The sequence below is a fragment of the Macaca fascicularis genome, chromosome 15 (genome assembly GCF_037993035.2).
Source record: "Macaca fascicularis isolate 582-1 chromosome 15, T2T-MFA8v1.1".
NCBI lineage: Eukaryota > Metazoa > Chordata > Mammalia > Primates > Cercopithecidae > Macaca > Macaca fascicularis.
The window spans coordinates 58,629,187-58,646,322 of NC_088389.1; the positions used below are offsets into that span (position 1 = coordinate 58,629,187).

The 17,136-nt window shown below is 41.0% G+C and overlaps 2 long non-coding RNA genes across 2 annotated transcripts in view; both read left to right on the top strand.

Moving 5' to 3' along the window:
• The window catches only part of LOC141408626 (uncharacterized), an 80,098-nt gene extending 74,514 nt beyond the window's left edge, over nt 1–5,584 (top strand). Inside the window, exons 4-7 of the long non-coding RNA XR_012424506.1 lie at nt 564–1,802; nt 2,065–2,203; nt 3,371–3,427; nt 4,444–5,584. This is a non-coding gene — a long non-coding RNA (uncharacterized lncRNA). The remainder of the gene's footprint in view (nt 1–563; nt 1,803–2,064; nt 2,204–3,370; nt 3,428–4,443) is intronic.
• Nucleotides 5,585–5,689: 105 nt separating this feature from the next.
• LOC141408629 (uncharacterized) lies at nt 5,690–6,790 on the top strand. Its single transcript, XR_012424509.1, has 3 exons — nt 5,690–5,822; nt 6,299–6,353; nt 6,508–6,790. It is a non-coding gene; the product is annotated as an uncharacterized lncRNA (long non-coding RNA).
• The last annotated feature ends 10,346 nt before the right edge of the window (nt 6,791–17,136 follow it).

The window sequence follows — 17,136 nt, forward strand, 5'->3', positions numbered from 1 at the left end:
GGATCACCTGAGGTCAGGAGTTCGATACCAGCCTGGTCAACATGGTGAAACCCCATCTCTACTAAAAATGCAAAAATTAGCCAGACGTGGTGGCAGGCGTCTGTAATCACAGCCACTTGAGAGGCTGAGGAAGGAGAATTGCTTAAACCTGGGGGGCAGAGGTTGCAGTGAGCCAAGATCATGCCACTGTACTCCAGCCTGCATGACAGGAGCGAGACTCTGTTAGAAAAAAAAAAAATGATCTTGATCTTGTGGGAGTCAGCAAAGATTTTAGAATGATGAAGGGATCTTACGGTAGCCAGCCTCCAGGATGGCCCCCGTGATCCTCATTTCCTGACATTCATATCATTGTGTAATGCTCTCCCTTTCCGTGTGGGCTGGACTTAGTGACATGTTTCCGATGAATAGAGTACTGCAGAAGTGATGGTATATCATCCTTGATATTAGGTTATAAAAAGACTGTGGCTTCCATCTTGGGTAGTCTCTCTCTCTCTCTCTCACTCTCTGTCTCTCTCTCTTTCTTTCTCTCTCTGTATCTCTTTCTTTGATCCCTTAATCTAAAGAAAGCCAGCCGCCACATCAAAAAGACACTCAGACAGCCTATGGAGAGGATTGGGGGTCTCGCTCCAAAGTCCAGCATCCAGTGAAGAACTGAGGCCTGCTGCCAACCACAAGAGAGAGTCTAGAAGAGGATTCCAGCCCCAGGTAAGTCTTGAGATGACTGCAGCCCTGATGGCCTGACTGCATTTTTGTGAGTGACTTTGAGTCAGAATCTCACAGGTAAGCTGTTTCCATGTCCCTGACTCTGAACCTGTATGAGAGTATAAATGTTTGCTGTTATAAGCTGCTAAGTTTTGGGGTGGTTTATTCTCCATAAATAGATAACCAATACACTTCCCTATTTTCAAAATGTTGGGAACCAGTGATCAAGCGTACTTTTACATATATCCTTCAGGCCTTACAAGACAAGTTTTAAATGTTTTATTACTGAGGAAATTAAACAGTATTCATTGATGGAGAAAACACAATATTTGGAGCCAGAAGGTAGGTGTAAGTTTCCCCTTATTAGCTGTGAAAACCTGAAAATCACTTTGCTTCTTTGAGCTTCTCTTTCTTCTTAGAGAAAATGCAGATTCCTACAATGCCTGCTCTGTCTTAATGTTTATGGTAAGTATTAGATTGTGAATACAGTTGATGAACCCTCAAGTCCTATCAAAATGCTAGTTTTTATTGATGATAGAGTTAGTCATCTTTCAATGAGGATAATCTGACCAAGTTTACATAGCTAGTTGGTTGCAGAACAAAAACTTATACCAAAGTCTTCTAATGCTAAGGCTTCTATAACTTGAGCAAGTCACTTTTACTATATGAGCCTCAGTTTCCCCATAAGTGAAATGAAATAGATTAGACCAGGTAATGCAGGATCTCTTTTAGCTCTGAATAGGCTGTGATCAGAACCCAAGGCAAGGATTCTTGTATAGGTGACTGAGTTCCTATAAAGGCTGGGTAGGGTGTGTATCTGACATCCCTGGGATTTCAGAGCCCTATCAGCATGAGTGCTGATACTGGGGGAGGCTTTGTGATGTGCTCTTTGTAGGTGGCGGCCTTGGTGCCACACAGAGGCTGCCGGTGCCACTGCCTGGGACAATGGAGTTCACTCCTCTGCTGGTGCTGCCCGCCCCCACACAAGCCCCTGAAACAGCATCCTATCATTTGTCACTTCAAACCGCATACACCCTGGATTTGTGCTCGTGCCAGAGGAATTCATAATGAATTCAGTTCCCATTCATGCAGGAAAGAAAGTAAGCCTTGGGGTAAAAAAAAAAAAAAAAAAAAAAAAAAAAAAAAATCTCCTGGAAACATTGCCTTTGAATTTCTATAGAAGCTGACAAGGATTACATCTTGAATAGAGCTGACAAAGTCGTAATTCAAGTTAAAGTGTTAGTTTGAAATTGTACAAGCCTTATCACAGCATCATTACCTAGTATTTGTATATAGGTCTACAGTTTACAAAAGACACTTACAAATATCTTTTCATTTAAAGCTAATTGTGTTCATTTTCAGCTGAGAAACTAAACCTCAGGGAAGTCAGGTCATTAGTGGCAGAACCACCTCTTGAACTCTGGTTACCATTTGCAAAAGCCTTTTCTTGTTCCACCAGACGACGTGGGCTCTTGTTGTTGTAGGATTTCCTGTTTGCAAGGTAGTGATTTTTCTACTGATGCTGGTCTTGTCCTCGAAGAGTATGGGACTCATCAAAAGGAAACAAAACAGAAAAATGTGATTGTGGTCACATGTCATAGGGACAAGACTGATAATCAGAGCTGATTGGTCAAGTGAATGTTTGCGGAGTGTTTGTGACAGACAGATTTGAGTCCTGTCTATATACTACTAAACATCTCCATGAATGTGGAAATTTGGTGCTTGATTCTACAAATACGTGACTTTGTGGTTGGAGGATAAAGAGGCTTTTTGTAGAAAGTAGAAAGACTGGGTTTGTTTTTTTCTGATGTGGGGCCATGTTAGTCTCTGGCCTTGGTTGGGGTCAGTGTGGAACAGGTTGAGGAAGGAGGCCCTCAACCATGGGTCAGGAAACTCAGGGATCTGGGAATAGATACTGACACAAGGGAGTTGGCCCAGGACTGGGACCAATGACTGGGGAGGAAGCTGGCCACAACCACATTGCTTGGGATTTGGAGTTAGCCAGATCTGATCCCAATTCCAGCCCTTCCTTATACTGGCTGTGCGATCTTGGACAAGTCATTTAACTTTCTTTGTCCCTTGTTTTCTCTACTAAAAATCAGGGGCAGTACTATTGCCTGTCCTGAGTATTGATTTGTTTTGACTATCCCATGAGATCTCAAGCTGGTTAGGACTTGAGAGAAGTGGCTGGCCGAGCTAGAGTTCATGGGTCAAATCCAGCCTGCTCCCTGTTTTTGTCCAGCCTATGAGCAAAAAATGGGTTTTGTAATTTTAAATAGTCAGAAAAAAATCAAAACAACAGTATTCTGTGACACATTGTATATAATGGAAATTATACAAAATTTAAAAAATATAATCATATGTAATTATAACATTTACATATAAGTACAAAATATACTACACATAATTATACATGTCCTTATTTTGTTGTAATATGCAATGTTATATATTATATTTTTAAAATGTCAGTATAAAGTATAAATTATGCATTTATAGGTAAAATAAATTAATTTTGGTGTCTATAAAGAAAACTTTATTGAACAATAGCCATGCTAGTTTATTTTTACTATTGTTTGCACTACTTTCATGTTTCAGTGGCAGAATATAGTAGTGTGACAAGGACCAGATGACCTGCTAACCTAAAATATTTCCTATCTGTCCTTTACAGAAAAATTTGGCTGACCCTTGTTTTATAAGGCTCAAAGTGCTCAGACAACACTATAGGGTAAGTGGGTAAGTGGTATTACTCTTTTCTGCAGGTGAGAAAAGAGAAGCCCCAGAGAGAAAAAGTGAAGTTAATGTCGCATAGTTTAAAAAATGAACAAACAAGAAAATACCAGAGTTTGCTCTGGAACCTAAACTTGTTATTAACTGCATCTGACATTCTCTTAATCCATGATTATAAATCCATACCCAAGTTTTTAGACTTTGGTAAAATGGTTGACAAATGTGAGATCAAGTTGTGTCAAAGAGATGAGCAACTAGGGGAAAAAGCCAGAGTGAAGGAGCATAGGTTATAAATGCAAGAACCAAAACACTGGGTGTCTTCACCACCAGAGCAGAAATTCTAGCACTGTCAAGATCTCCAAGAGGAGATGTGAGCATAAGAGAAACATAAGAGAAATCTGCCAGCCTCACCAGTGATTAAAGAAGGGCAAATTTTTTTCAAAATGAGATATCACTTATACATTCTAAATTAGCAAAAATGTTAAATAATCATGACACCCAATATAGGTGACATTGTGATGAAACCGAAATACTCATATATTGCTCATGGCAACATAAATTAGTTAAAAATACCCCCACTAACTTTAATTTGGCACTATATATTAGGAGTTTTAAGAACACTCATATTCTTTAATTCATTGATTCCTTTTCTGAAAATCTATCCTTAGAAAATAATTCTAACTTCAGAAAAATAATATCCACCAAGATCATCATTGCAATGTAATTTTAGCACCAAATTGGAAGTCACCAAAAACTAGTGAGCTGGTTAAGTAAACTGTGCTACATTGACCCAATGCAAATATTATGCAACTATCAAGGACTAAACAACAGCATAGGGGAAAAAAAATGATTATATTATGATGCAAAAAAAAAAAATCAGAATGCAAATTGTAATTCTAAGGTTTTGTGCTATACAAAAGTTATGTTTGTACTGGAACAAGCAGAAATAAAAACAGGCGATTTATTAAGGTGATTGTCCTCTAAAATCTTTTTTTTTTTTTTTTTTTTTTTGAGATGGAGTCTCACTCTGTTGCTGAGACTGGAGTGCAATGGCGCGATCTCGGCTGACTGCAACCTCTGCCTCCTGGGTTCAAGCGATTCTCCTGCCTCGGCCTCCTGAGTAGCTGGGATTACAGGCATGTGCCACCATGCTCGGCTAATTTTTTGTATTTTTAGTAGAGATGGGGTTTTACCATGTTGACCAGGCTAGTCTTGAACTCCTGACCTCGTAATTCGCCTGCCTTGGCCTCCCAAAGTGCTGGGATTACAGGCATGAGCCACCTCACCCAGCCTTAAATCCATTTTTATAACATGGACTAGATAGTGAAAAATCTCCTGGATATGAAGTCAGAATTGAGTGAGTTGCTATGTTGGTTGATGCCTACACCAAGATCTTGTTCTTCCCTCTACCTTGGGCCAGGATAGGATTCAGAGCTGGAGGACAGGTGGGGTTGAGGAGGTGTTCCTGCCAGAGTTTGACAGGTAAGTTAAGAGGAGACCAGGGGTGTGCGAGATCTCTGTCAACAGATATTCACTGAGACCTCTCAGCCATCATGATGGTTGAGCTGCCATGAAAAGAGACTGGCTTCAGAGTCAAAGCCCAGAGACTGCAGACTAGGCCTTCAATGCAGGAAGGCTCACTCAGGTGTGAGGGAACATGAGCAGGAGGCATGGTCTAGCACCCGGTTATGGAGACAGGCTCTGTGGCTGGCCCTGTGTGAGACATCAAGAAGACAAGCAGGAAACAGACTCAGCTCTGTCCCCAAGGAACCTGTAAGAGTACAATCTTGATACACGGGATACTGCAGGGATAAAGAAACATTAAACACACAGAAATCACCCGGAGGAGGAGAGGCCCCCAGCAGTGTGAATGTCTCTGCTGTTCTCTGAGCCCCTCCTGTTGGCCTTATTGATTATTGTTTCTGCACGGATCGAACACTAATGTTATTCTGGGTTATCAACTAGCTTCTCCTCATTTATGAATTTTAATAATGGCCTTGTAGAACATTGCACATGGGAAGCCCTGTGAAGATATTTTGCATCTATTCTGGGTAAAGACTCCCTATAGCGCTTCTCTTGTTTGATTTCTTATACTAAACTGAATTTTCCCTTCATGAAAATCCTGTCCTAACACAGAGTGACCCTCTGATGCAAATTTTCCCTGGCTTCAGTCATTCATCTTTCTGCTTCCTGGTTCTCTTCTTCCTGCATCAGTTTTTGGTACCACCTCCCACAGCCCCTCCTCCCCTTAAGCCCCACTCTGATTTCTCCCCAGGAGATGGTAGCAGGGCCTCTGGCCTCCTGGAGGCATCAGGGCAGAGAGAGAGAGAAGACATGTTTGCCAAGAACTCTGCGTACTAGGCGAGGCTGAGCTGATGAGACAGGAAAGATGGGTATGAAAGATTGGCATATGCCTATTGGCACTGCAAGGGGGACAGGCTGTCCTGGTGGAGGGGATTGTGTGAACATGCACCCAGAGGCAAGACTATGAGGGGCTTATTTGGGGAACAGTGAGTGTCTCAGTTTGGAATTATTCCAAGAGTTTTATTTGTATTAATTCAATTTTCTGGAGATATGGAGCATGGTATGAGAAATGGGATTTATCTTGGATGAGACCCTAGGAAAAAAGCAGGTCATCTAGGGGGACTGTGCAGGGTTTCTCTCCCCAGACCTTCAAATGGTACACTGGTCCCAGGAAATCTTGAACTTGCCTAATGAGTTATTAGGAAGTATAAACAGTCCCAATAAAAGCAGCAGTAAACTAAACGCTGTCTAACAAGCTCCCCGCGTTTCTGTCATATTATTATCATCATCATCATGATCATCACCTACCGAGTGCCCTGTGACGTATTATTATTTCATTTTATAGATGAGAAAACTGAGGCTCACAGAAGTTAAGAGACTTGCCTAAGATCACACTGCTGGTAATGGTTGAGGGCAGGATTCAAACCTAGGCCCATCACACCTCAAAGCTTAAGCCCTGTTAGCATCATTTTGTTGTCCCCAAATATGTGTGATGGTGCTGTGGTGAGGGTGGCTTGGGTTAACCACTTGCCAGCTGCTTGTGTTTTGCTTCAGGAACTGAGAGGAAGTTGGGCATGCTTTAACGGCATTTTAAGAAGTTATCTGAGGGGCAGGCTTCTGGCAAACTGAGTGCTTCAGCTGCAGAGAACAAGGACGCAGCTGCACCTTCTGTGAAACTGAAACTGGGGTCACTGGGATGGGCCCTCCTGGAGTAGGATGAGAGAAGAGATGGGAATGCTGGGACCTGGCGGGGGAAGAATAATGCCGCTGCTAACAGCTGCCCAGATGAAAGCAGTGATGTTGCTAGGAGAATAAATAACATCTGTTCACCTCTGGACAGCTCTTTGTGGTTTACAGAGCTCCTTTGCTTTTGTCATTTCACGACCATCTTGCTCCAACAGAGGGGAGTTGGGGTGAGAATCTCCCTTTTACAGAACACCAAATTAAAGATTCAGAGATGCTGTGTGATTTTCCTCGGGTCACACAGCTTGTTAGCGGCATCATTTGCATATCATTTGCATTCAAGTTTTCTAAAACCATCCTTCCCACCCAATTCCACTTTCTATCATATCTCCGGAAGCAGCTGGGCCCAAGGAGGTCTTTCTGAGGATAGGCTGCCAGAACAGCCTCAGAGGTGTCATCTGAATGCGAAGTCCACAGAAGAAATGAGGAGGCGGATGAGAGATACACGGAGAACTCACCAAAAGAACAGGGCAGTAAATCTACTTCAGGTGGCACCCAGTTTCAGAGGACTAAGGAAGGGAATGGCAGGGTTGAGCCCAGCTAGGAGGTAAAAGGAGAGGCTGCCTAGAGAACAGGGACTCACTTCTTTATTTATGAGGAAAGCAAATTTTGAAAGACAGACACCATTGCCAAAATGTGGGCAAAGCCCAACTATGTAATGGAGATTATATGAAAACAGAAGGCCGGTATGTAATATTTTTAAGTACACAGGAGAGCATCAAAACTGGATGCACTCTTAATACTTATTAAACTGACTTTTTTAAGGGAACCATTGGGAACGAAGAAATTGAATTTCCAGATTTCATGAGCCAGATGACCATCTTTGGCATGTTTTGGGAAGCGTACTCCCAGGCCCCTTTGAGTCCCATTCCAGTCTCCAGTTGGAGCGTTGAGGCTGCTGACCAAACAGCCCGGTCTGGCTATTTCCTGCATATCAACCATGCCTTGGGCTCTTGGCTGTGCTTTTGTTTGGGTTCCATAAGCTGCGGTGAGTAATATTCATGAATCCTATTCTGATGATGTTAATTACTCTTTAAGAGTACCATTATTGGATACCACAAACTTTTAATAAAAGTAGCCACATAAGAGTTGCAATCAGTCCCCTAAGCTCCATAACCTGGAAGAGTATGTTTTAAAAGTAATTTTCTTTTTATATTCTATGAGAAGTTTAGCAATGTCAGTATTAAGAAGCATTGCTTTGTTCATCTTCAAATTTGTTTTCTGAGACATCCCAAAATAAATTTATTACAATTAGTGAATGAAATCATTTAAGGACCAGTAATTCCTAACAGTATTTAGAAAGAGGATGATAATGATACAGATATTTTTTAAAATTCAGCTTAATTGATGACTTCTACCAAAGGGCCAGTTTTACTCAATGGGGATTTGATGTATTGTGGACTTTACTAGAAAAATGGATGACATTATTCTTTATTTTTATTTTATTTTATTTCTATTTTATTTATTTTTTAGACGGAGTCTTGCTCTGACATTATTCTTTATTTTTAAAGTGTTTATTTGGGGTTGAGGTATTGCAAACTGTGGGCATCAGGAAAGCTGGGAAATGTCAGGGTCAGATTATAGGGAGTATGTGGTAGGGGGTCCAGTCTTGGTTGGAGAAGCCAAAGAGGAACCACAGTGGACCCCAGCCCAAGAGATAACAGATCTGAGAACTTAGGGCTCAATGTGGGAGTTGTAGTCACTGCGCAAATCCACCCTTAAAGCTGGCAGGTACTGGTGAGTGGGGAGCAGGAGAGAGGGCAGGAGAATACTTTGTGTGGACAGTGAGCTGGGCAGGGCTTTGTGGCCTCTTGGGCTTCTTTGAAGACTCAGGGCCTGGATGGTGATGGTCTGGACCCAAAGCTGTAGTTACATGTGGCCACGAGCTGATATCTACCTGCATGTAGGAAGCCGTGAAGTACAATTACATTATGTTTAGGAGCCCACGGGAAGTGTCCTTAAAAATAGGTTTAATTACAGACAAGAATTCAAAATCTGCTCTGTGTTAATCTCATGTGTTACACTTTTTGGTTATATTTAATGGAAGTCATAATTATCTTGAGACTTTTTTAATCCAAGGAAACCAATTTTAGGACAAAATATTTAGCAGATGTATGTTAATGTGCTGAGGCACAGAAAACATGGAACAGAGTCTGTGTTCCAACCCCAGACCCACTGATGGCCAGTTGTGGACAAGGCGCAGGTCACTCAACCACTGTGGAGCTCACATTCCTCGCCTGTATCCTGAGGACTGGGCAAAGCACAAAATCAGTGAAAGTAATCGTTAATGAGCTGCAAAGGGCCCTGCATGGGTGAGGTAATGGTTTTGATAACAAATGACAGACCTGGGTTCAAAATCCTGGCTATATAACTTACCATGTCTGCAACCTCTCTGAGCCTGTTTTCTCATCTGTTAAGTGGGAATGATAATCTAACATAACTCCTGGAGTTCCTATGATGGTTAAATGGAATAAAGCACATGACATGTTTGGCACATAATATGCGATCTGTAAACATAAGCTAACATAAGCTATGATCATATTTTAAAGAAAATAAAAATAAGAGAAACCACCCATGGCCAGGCTGAGTTCCCGAAGCTTCTGGAAGGCTCTTGACCAAAGTGAATCACAGTGAACTTGGTAGGAAGGGAAAAGAGGCTGAAGCCACCCAGAGAGGGGAAGATGTTTGATGGGGTAAGCAGGCCAGCTGCCAAGCAGACTCACAGCCTCATCCGTATATGCCTTCAAGCCACAGAAGGCTTGTTCTAGGCAGGGGGAGGGAAAGTGAGCTCTGCCACTCAAGAGACACAATGAGGACCAGCCGCAGGAGCTGCAGAGGACACAGTCCAGCACAGTATGAGGAGACACTTTCCAGTAGGACTTTGCAAAGACAGGAGGCTCCTTAGGGAAGCCAGGAGGTGCCACAGTGGAGAGGGTGTGTAGACACAGCACCAAGTAGGGCACAAAGGCAGCCACAGATCCAATCCCCTGAAATGGCCCCAGCAATTTCAATCAGATAATCCCCTCTTGCAAACTTGCTGTTCTTTTTTCTTTTCCAGGTAGCTTCATAAATTCATAAACTTTTATCCCTTCTGTGGCAGCAAATGATATTAGAAAGCTAATTAGCCACAGAGCTAATTTTCATGTCAGAAGGAAATTATAGGTTTCATGGTATAGAACAAAATTATCTTTCTGTCCCTCCTCATCCTCCACCCCACAACCCATCCCATTTTCTTCTCCCGGAACATGTATACACTCCCCTTTTCTGTCTGGTCACAAATGTCAGCAGAGAGGGGTGGCTGCTCAGGAGTCCCTTTCTCTCTGGTGTCAGGCATATTTGCATTTGCAAACAGCTTTAATTGAGTAGAGTTTTTATCGCTCTTTTTCATTCTCTTGTTTTTAAATGCAAATGTTAATGTTTGGTTAGCATGGGTTCAGAATTAAGCTCCTGCTACCTGTGGCTGCCTCCTTCCCTGGGTTCTAAATAAGCACTGGTGGAGTAGCACAACCTGCTGAGAGCTTGTAAGTCCTGGAAGGCTGGAGTCCAGCTAATTGCCAAGCATGCTGAGAGGGCTGGGCAGAGCCTTGTCTCACTTACCAGCGCTCATGGAGTCTTGCTTCCCACCGGCACCGAAGGACGGAAAATTAGTGTGCTAGTGATGGAAAGGGAGGCAGGGGAAAGGATGCCCTTTAGAATTAGGTTCTGGACTCTCTTTTGGCATCAAATTCAGAAATTGAGAAGGCTTTCAGAAGTCATCAGGTTTGGGCCCCGGCAGTTGGAATCTCTTAGGCCAACCTCTTAACGATTTGTCATCGGACCTCTGCTTGAATGCTCCTACTGGTGTATGTGTGTAGGGGGGTCTTTGCTTCATGAAGCAGCCCCATCCACTGAGAGGAGCCAGTTCTATTTTTTAGAGAAGGTGCACTTAATTTTGAGCCAAAATTAACTTCCTATTATCTCTAGGCATTGGTTTTAGTTTTCACATACAATGTAATTGATCTAATTTCCAAATGACCACCTTTCAGATAAATGGAGGCAGCTCTTATGGAACCTCGAATGGCTTTTCTCCTACAAGCCACAAATTCCCAGTTTCTTCACATTGGTTACACATCTGACCCTTCATCCGCCCTGTTTCTCTTTCCGTTGTGGACTCAGGCTATCTGTCTTCCATAAAGCAGAGACTTGTAATTGTGGGTGTGATGATCCAACGGATGGGCTGACCGGCACAAGGTGGAATGGGGCTACCCAGGCCCTCCCACTCATTAGAGCTCTTCCCTTTTAGCAAGGCCGACCAAGATGCTGCAGACTTACTAAGCAGCCACATCACACTGTCCTTCTTTGCTGAGCCTGCAGCCTCAGTCCCAACCTCTGTCTCACGCAGGTGAATTCATGTGGAACTCAACAGCTAGCTAGGGACCATTGAGCTCCTCATTTAGTGACAAAGAAAGTATATTCTTCTAAAGTATCAGACTGAGCTCTAATCCAATGAGAGAATTTTACAGAAGAGGATATGTTTATAAGGTGTCCAGCTTTCTCTTTTGGAAATTAGAGATCCAAATGCTCAGAAGTCCTAGCAGGGTTAGTATCCCAGAAACCTGGGTGCCTCCTTTGCCTTAGGCCTGCAGTACAGGATTTTCAAGGGGAGAGAAGTCAAATCTGAAATCTGGAGGTGATCCTAAGATGCTCTCACCCTGAAAGAGACCAATCAAAAAAGGAGCAACTGGAAGTGACTACTAGGTAGAAATGTGCAGAGAAGAGGTTGCAGTGGCTTTAAGGTAGAAGGTAGAAAGCTTGAGAGGCTGTGTGGCTGAGAAGGGATGAGGTGAAGGAGGCATGGCAGGAGAGTAGAGAAGCTATAGCCTATAGTAACATTTCCTATTACCCTCTAGGTTCAGTGATCACCCTACCTCCATCACCATAGCAACTCACATCCCATGAGAAGTGGTATTTATAGGAAAGCTGGGAGGAGTAACCTGTCACTGTAATATTTGCCTCCAATCCACATGTGTTTTTGTCTTCTAAGTCCTCACCTAATAACCTTGTCTTCTGGACTGTGGGCATTTTGCATTGTATAAGAGCTCCAGAAAAGCCTCACATGGGTTTGACCCTCCCAGCATTCTGGCACCAGGCATATTTTTCTTTGACTCATTTATGAGCTCCCCTATATCTAGAATAAAGAGTTAATATGAATACCCACATTACATAAATTCTGCATATCAAATAGTGGAAAGATGAAGAATCCATGCTGTATTTATATAACATGTGCACACACACACACACAGACACACACAGACACACACACACACACACGCTGTAGAAGTACTCTGAATTCCCCAAGTGGCCTTAGCCATAGAGAAGAGATATAGAATGCTGGTGTGCTACAAGCCTTGTCAACAAAGAGAGACAAACACTGGATCTTTACAGAGTAAATACAGTACAATTTGCACTAATTCCATCTGTATGCACCTGTTTGTTGTTACCATATAGATGTTCCTACTGCAAACATGAATCTCTCCAGGAATATTGACTCTCTTCAGTAATAGAGGGGCTGTTTGGCTTTTATCACTGTTTCTGAACCCTCGCTGTAGATGTCAGACTTAGACCTGACCCTGGTATTCTTGAATGACTCCATTGACAGCTATAAAATTTACACTTCTGGAGGCCGCTGTTTGCTATAGGCAAGAACATCATGTGCTGAGGTGAGTTTTGTAAGTAGTAATGTGAATGGGTCAGATATGGATGGAAAGAAACAAAAAAATTGTGGTGCCTACAAGTGGAATAGGAAAAAGGAGCATAAAGTTGCCTTTTTGGGTTCTACCTGTCTCCAAGATTTCAGGAGTACACTACTTCACTGAATCCTTAAAACGACTTGTGTAGTGCAACAACAACCATTGTGCAGTTGAAAAAACTATTTTTGGGAGACATACAATGACTCATTCAATGAGTAATAGACAGATATTAGATTGAACCCAGGACTCTTACCTACTAGTCCTATACTTTTTCTGCTTTCCCTTGTGCTGAAGGCCTAGAAGAGAGACTTGATCCAAAAGATCTATGGGTGAGAGGTGGGAGCTCTGGGTTAATTGGGAGAAAATGGTGGCTCAAATTCTAAAGTAAAGCTGCCCTAAATTGTTGGATGATCTTACAGATTCAACAAAAATTTGCAGAGTGCTTACTGAGAGCAAGTCTCTGAGGACATGGAGATGAGTCAGACACGGTCTGTGACTTCAGAAAGTCCACAGATTGGGGAAATGTAGTGGGCTTACATGAAAAAATAAACCAACACCTAAGGTTAGATATGGGACATATTAAAAAAGTGGCATATGTACATAGGCCATGAACTATCAGTTCTGAGGCACGTGAGACCAGAGAAAGCCAGGACGATCAGGAAGGCTTTCTGGAGGAGGTAGAACCATTGGGCATGGAGGTGAGAAGAGAGAATCCAAAGGTCAGAAGATGTCTGTAAAGATGCTGAGCTAGGCTTGCTCATGTTCTATTCAGACTATGCTGAGGAGTCTAATACCCAGAGCAGTGGGGACAAGGGAGAGGTGTGCATAATCAAGATGGAACAATTCTCCTTGTATTTGTTTGATCTCAAAGTCTTTTAAAACATGACTTGCACCTCTGTGCCCTCTTCATGACTGTGTAACCAAGGGGTTAAGAGCCTAGTGAAAAAAGGAATAAACTCAGATTTATTTTTAAAAATCATCACAAAATGGCCTCCATAATCATGTCAAGAAAGAGCAAAACATTTGGCAGCTTTGCCTTCTTTTGATGAGCTTTGCCAGGGGCCTCTTCCTGGAAAAGCTGCAGACAAATGCCCTTGTCTTAGGATGCTGCAATGTGGCGGCATCTGCAATGGGCTACTAGGACTGATTTCATCATTTATTTCCAATATGCTGGCCAAGGCACCAAATTGAGCCATGCACACAGCGGGATGCATTGTTTCTGAACTGGCGGTTCATCGTGACTGAAAATGAGAACAATTGAAATTAAAAAGTATCAATCAAAGGCATTCTCTAAAGAATAAAACCAAGCCTGATACATCCAGAGGCACAGCCAATCAGTAACTAAAAAACAAACTAATAAACAAACTCAGTGAAGTCATAGAACACAATGGCGACATACAAAAATCAGTTATGTTTCTACACACAAACAACAAACTATCCAAAAAGGAAATTAAGAAAACAATTTTATTCACAATAGCATCAAAAGAAAAACAAAACTTAGGAATAAACTCAACCAAGGAGGTCAAAGATTTGTACACCGAAAACTATAAAACATTGATCAAAGATTTTAAAGACACAAATAAATAGGAAATCATCCTGTGCTCATGGTTTAGAAGACTTAATATTTTTTAAGTGTCCACATTATTCAAAGTGATCTACAGATTCAACGCAACCCTTATTAAAATGCCATTTTTAAACAAAAATAGAAAAAGTATTCCTAACATGCGTATTGAACTACAAAATACTCTAAATAGCCAAAGCTATCTTGAGAGAGATAAACAAAGCTGAAGGCATCACACTTCTTGATTTCAAAACATATTACAAAGCTACACTAATTAAAACAGTATAATATTGATATAAAAACAGGCATGTAGAACAATGAGCAGAATAGAGAGCCCAGAAATAAACCCACAGCATACACAGTCAACTGATCTTTGGGTGCCAATAATACACAATGGAGAAAAGATAGTCTCTTTAACTAATGGTGTTGGGAAAATTGGATCTTCACATGCGAAAGAATGAAACTGGACCCTTATCTTACACTGTACACAAAAATTAACCTAAAATAGTTAATCAACAAAAATTTAAGCATGAGACCTGAATCTTTAAAACTCCTAGAAGAAAATATAGAGAAAAAACTGCGTAACATTGGTCTAGGCAATGATTTCTTGGATATTACACCAAAAGCATAAACCACATAAGCAAAAATAAATGAGTGAGATTACATCAAACTAAAAAACTTTTGCACAGCAAAATAAACAACCAACAGAGTGAAAAGGCAACCTACAGAATGGGAAAAAATATTTGCAAATTATATAAGTGATAAAAGGTTAATATCCAAAAATATAAAAAGCTCCTAAAACTCAATATCAAAACAGCCAATCAAAACCACACACACACACACACACACACACACACACACACAAACCCCAAATGGCAAAAAGACTTAATAGACATTTCTCCAAAGAAGACATACAAGTGGCCAAAAAGTTTATGAAAAATGTTCAATATCACTATTCATTAGGAAATGCAAACCAAAATCACAATGAGATACCATTTCATACCTATCAGGATGTCTATTGTCAAAAAAAAAAAAAAAGGATAACAAAGGACGTGGAGCATTTAGAGCCCTTGTACAGTGTTAGTGGGAATATAAAATGGTGCGGCTGCTATGGAAAACTGTATGAAGTTTCCTTAAAGAATTAAAAATAGAATTACAATACGATCCAGCAATCCCACTTCAGAGTATATATCCAAAAGAACTGAAATCAGCATCTCAAATAAATATTAATGCTGTCATGTTCATTGTAGTGTTATTGCCAATAGCAAAGATATGGAAACAAGTGCTCATTGACAGATGAATAAAGAAAATGTGATACCCACATGTGCGCGCTGTGTGTGTGTGTGATTTTGATTGGTTGTTTTACTATTGAGTTGTAGGAGCTTTTTATATATTTTGGATATTAACATTTTATCATTTATATAAGAGAGAGAGAGAGAGAAAGAGACAGAGGAGTATTAGCCTTAAAGAAGGAGAAAATCCTGCCATATACGACAGCATAGATACACCTGAAGGACATTATGCTAAGTGAAGTTAGGTAGTCACAGAAGGACAAACACCATGTGATTCCACTTATATGAGGTTTCTAAAATAGTCAAACTCATAGAAACAATATAATGGTGGTTGCCAGGGGCTGGGGAGAAAGAGAAAATGGGGAATTGCTATTCAACAAATATAAAGTTTTATGAGACTGTCAAGTTCTATAGATCTTCTGTACAACATTGTGCCTGTAATTAGCAGCCCTCTACCATGCATATACAATTTTGTTAAGAGGGTAGATCTCATGCTAAGTGTTCTTATCACAATAAAAACGACCATATTTATGGAGGCCCCTTCTTCTCTCTGGACCTAGTTTTCTCACCTATGAAATGGCCAGTCTGGAGTGGGTGACCTCTTCCTCTAAATGTTCACTTTGAAATAAATCATTCCAAGTTGGCTCTGTGGTGTTTTGAAAGAGCAATGGCTCAAAGACAACATAATTGTGAATTCCTTAGTGAAACTTTTAAAGAGCTTGATATAAATTAAAACCAACAAAATTTCCTTCCTTCTTTTTAATATTATTTTCCCCCAAATTAAAATAATAGTGCTAGAATCAGAGAGAAACCACCCATAATCTCATGGCCTATAAGCAACCTCTATTAACATTTTGATATTCTTCTACTTGGAACTCTTTTTATATTTGTTTGTTTGCTTTTTGTGTTTTTTTCATAGCTAAGTTCATACTGTGTGTACAATTTGAGGTCCTATTCTTACTAAAATTTTAAAAATTAATTCAACCCACAAACATGTATTGATAACCTATTGTGCATGAGGCACTATGCTAGGCACTCAGGAAACAAAGATGAGCACGATGCAGTTCCAGCTCTAAAGAATCTCATAGTCTGGATGAGAAAACAGATAAGTAATCAAGCAATTCAAATCTAGTGTAAGCATTTTGGGAGGGGAAGCACAACATCCTCTAGGAGCAGAAAGGGTTCTCAACACAGTTAAGAATTCCTAGGTTGAAACAAGCGTGAGTTAGCACACAGTCACTCAGCAAAATGCGACATTTCATAGCCACCCTTGAAGCCAAGGGTGGACAAATAACTTAATTACAGCAAACAGGGTGTGGGTGTATGTAATACGTTTTTTTTTTTTAATCTCATCTGGATCCTTTCATTGTCCCTTTGGCCCTTTACTATTGGCTGGAATGGAAAGTGAAGGTAGGAACAATCACCTTAAACCACCTTATTTGGAAGTGGCACATTGAGGATAATGGAGCAACAGGAGAGAAGGAATTGGGATTCCTATGTCAGACCTGACTATTTACACTTGGTTTTCTGTGTAAGAGAGGAAAAGCCATCTACCCTGTTCAAAAGCCACTCTTATATCTGTGTCTTTGTTATAGCAGCTGGAACCTCAATCCTAACTAATACAGATGGCAGGAAGATACCTGGAAAAATGGGCAGGGGTCAGAGACAGAGGAACTGATAAGACATCCCCAGGTATTTGAACCTTATCCTAAAGGCCTTGGTAACCATTGAAGAGTTTTAGATATGAGAGTGACATAATCTAGTTTGCATCTTGGGAAAATCACTCTGACTGCTGCATGAAGAACAGATTGAAGCACTCAAGAATAGAGCAAAGAGATCTGTTGCAAGACTGTTGCTA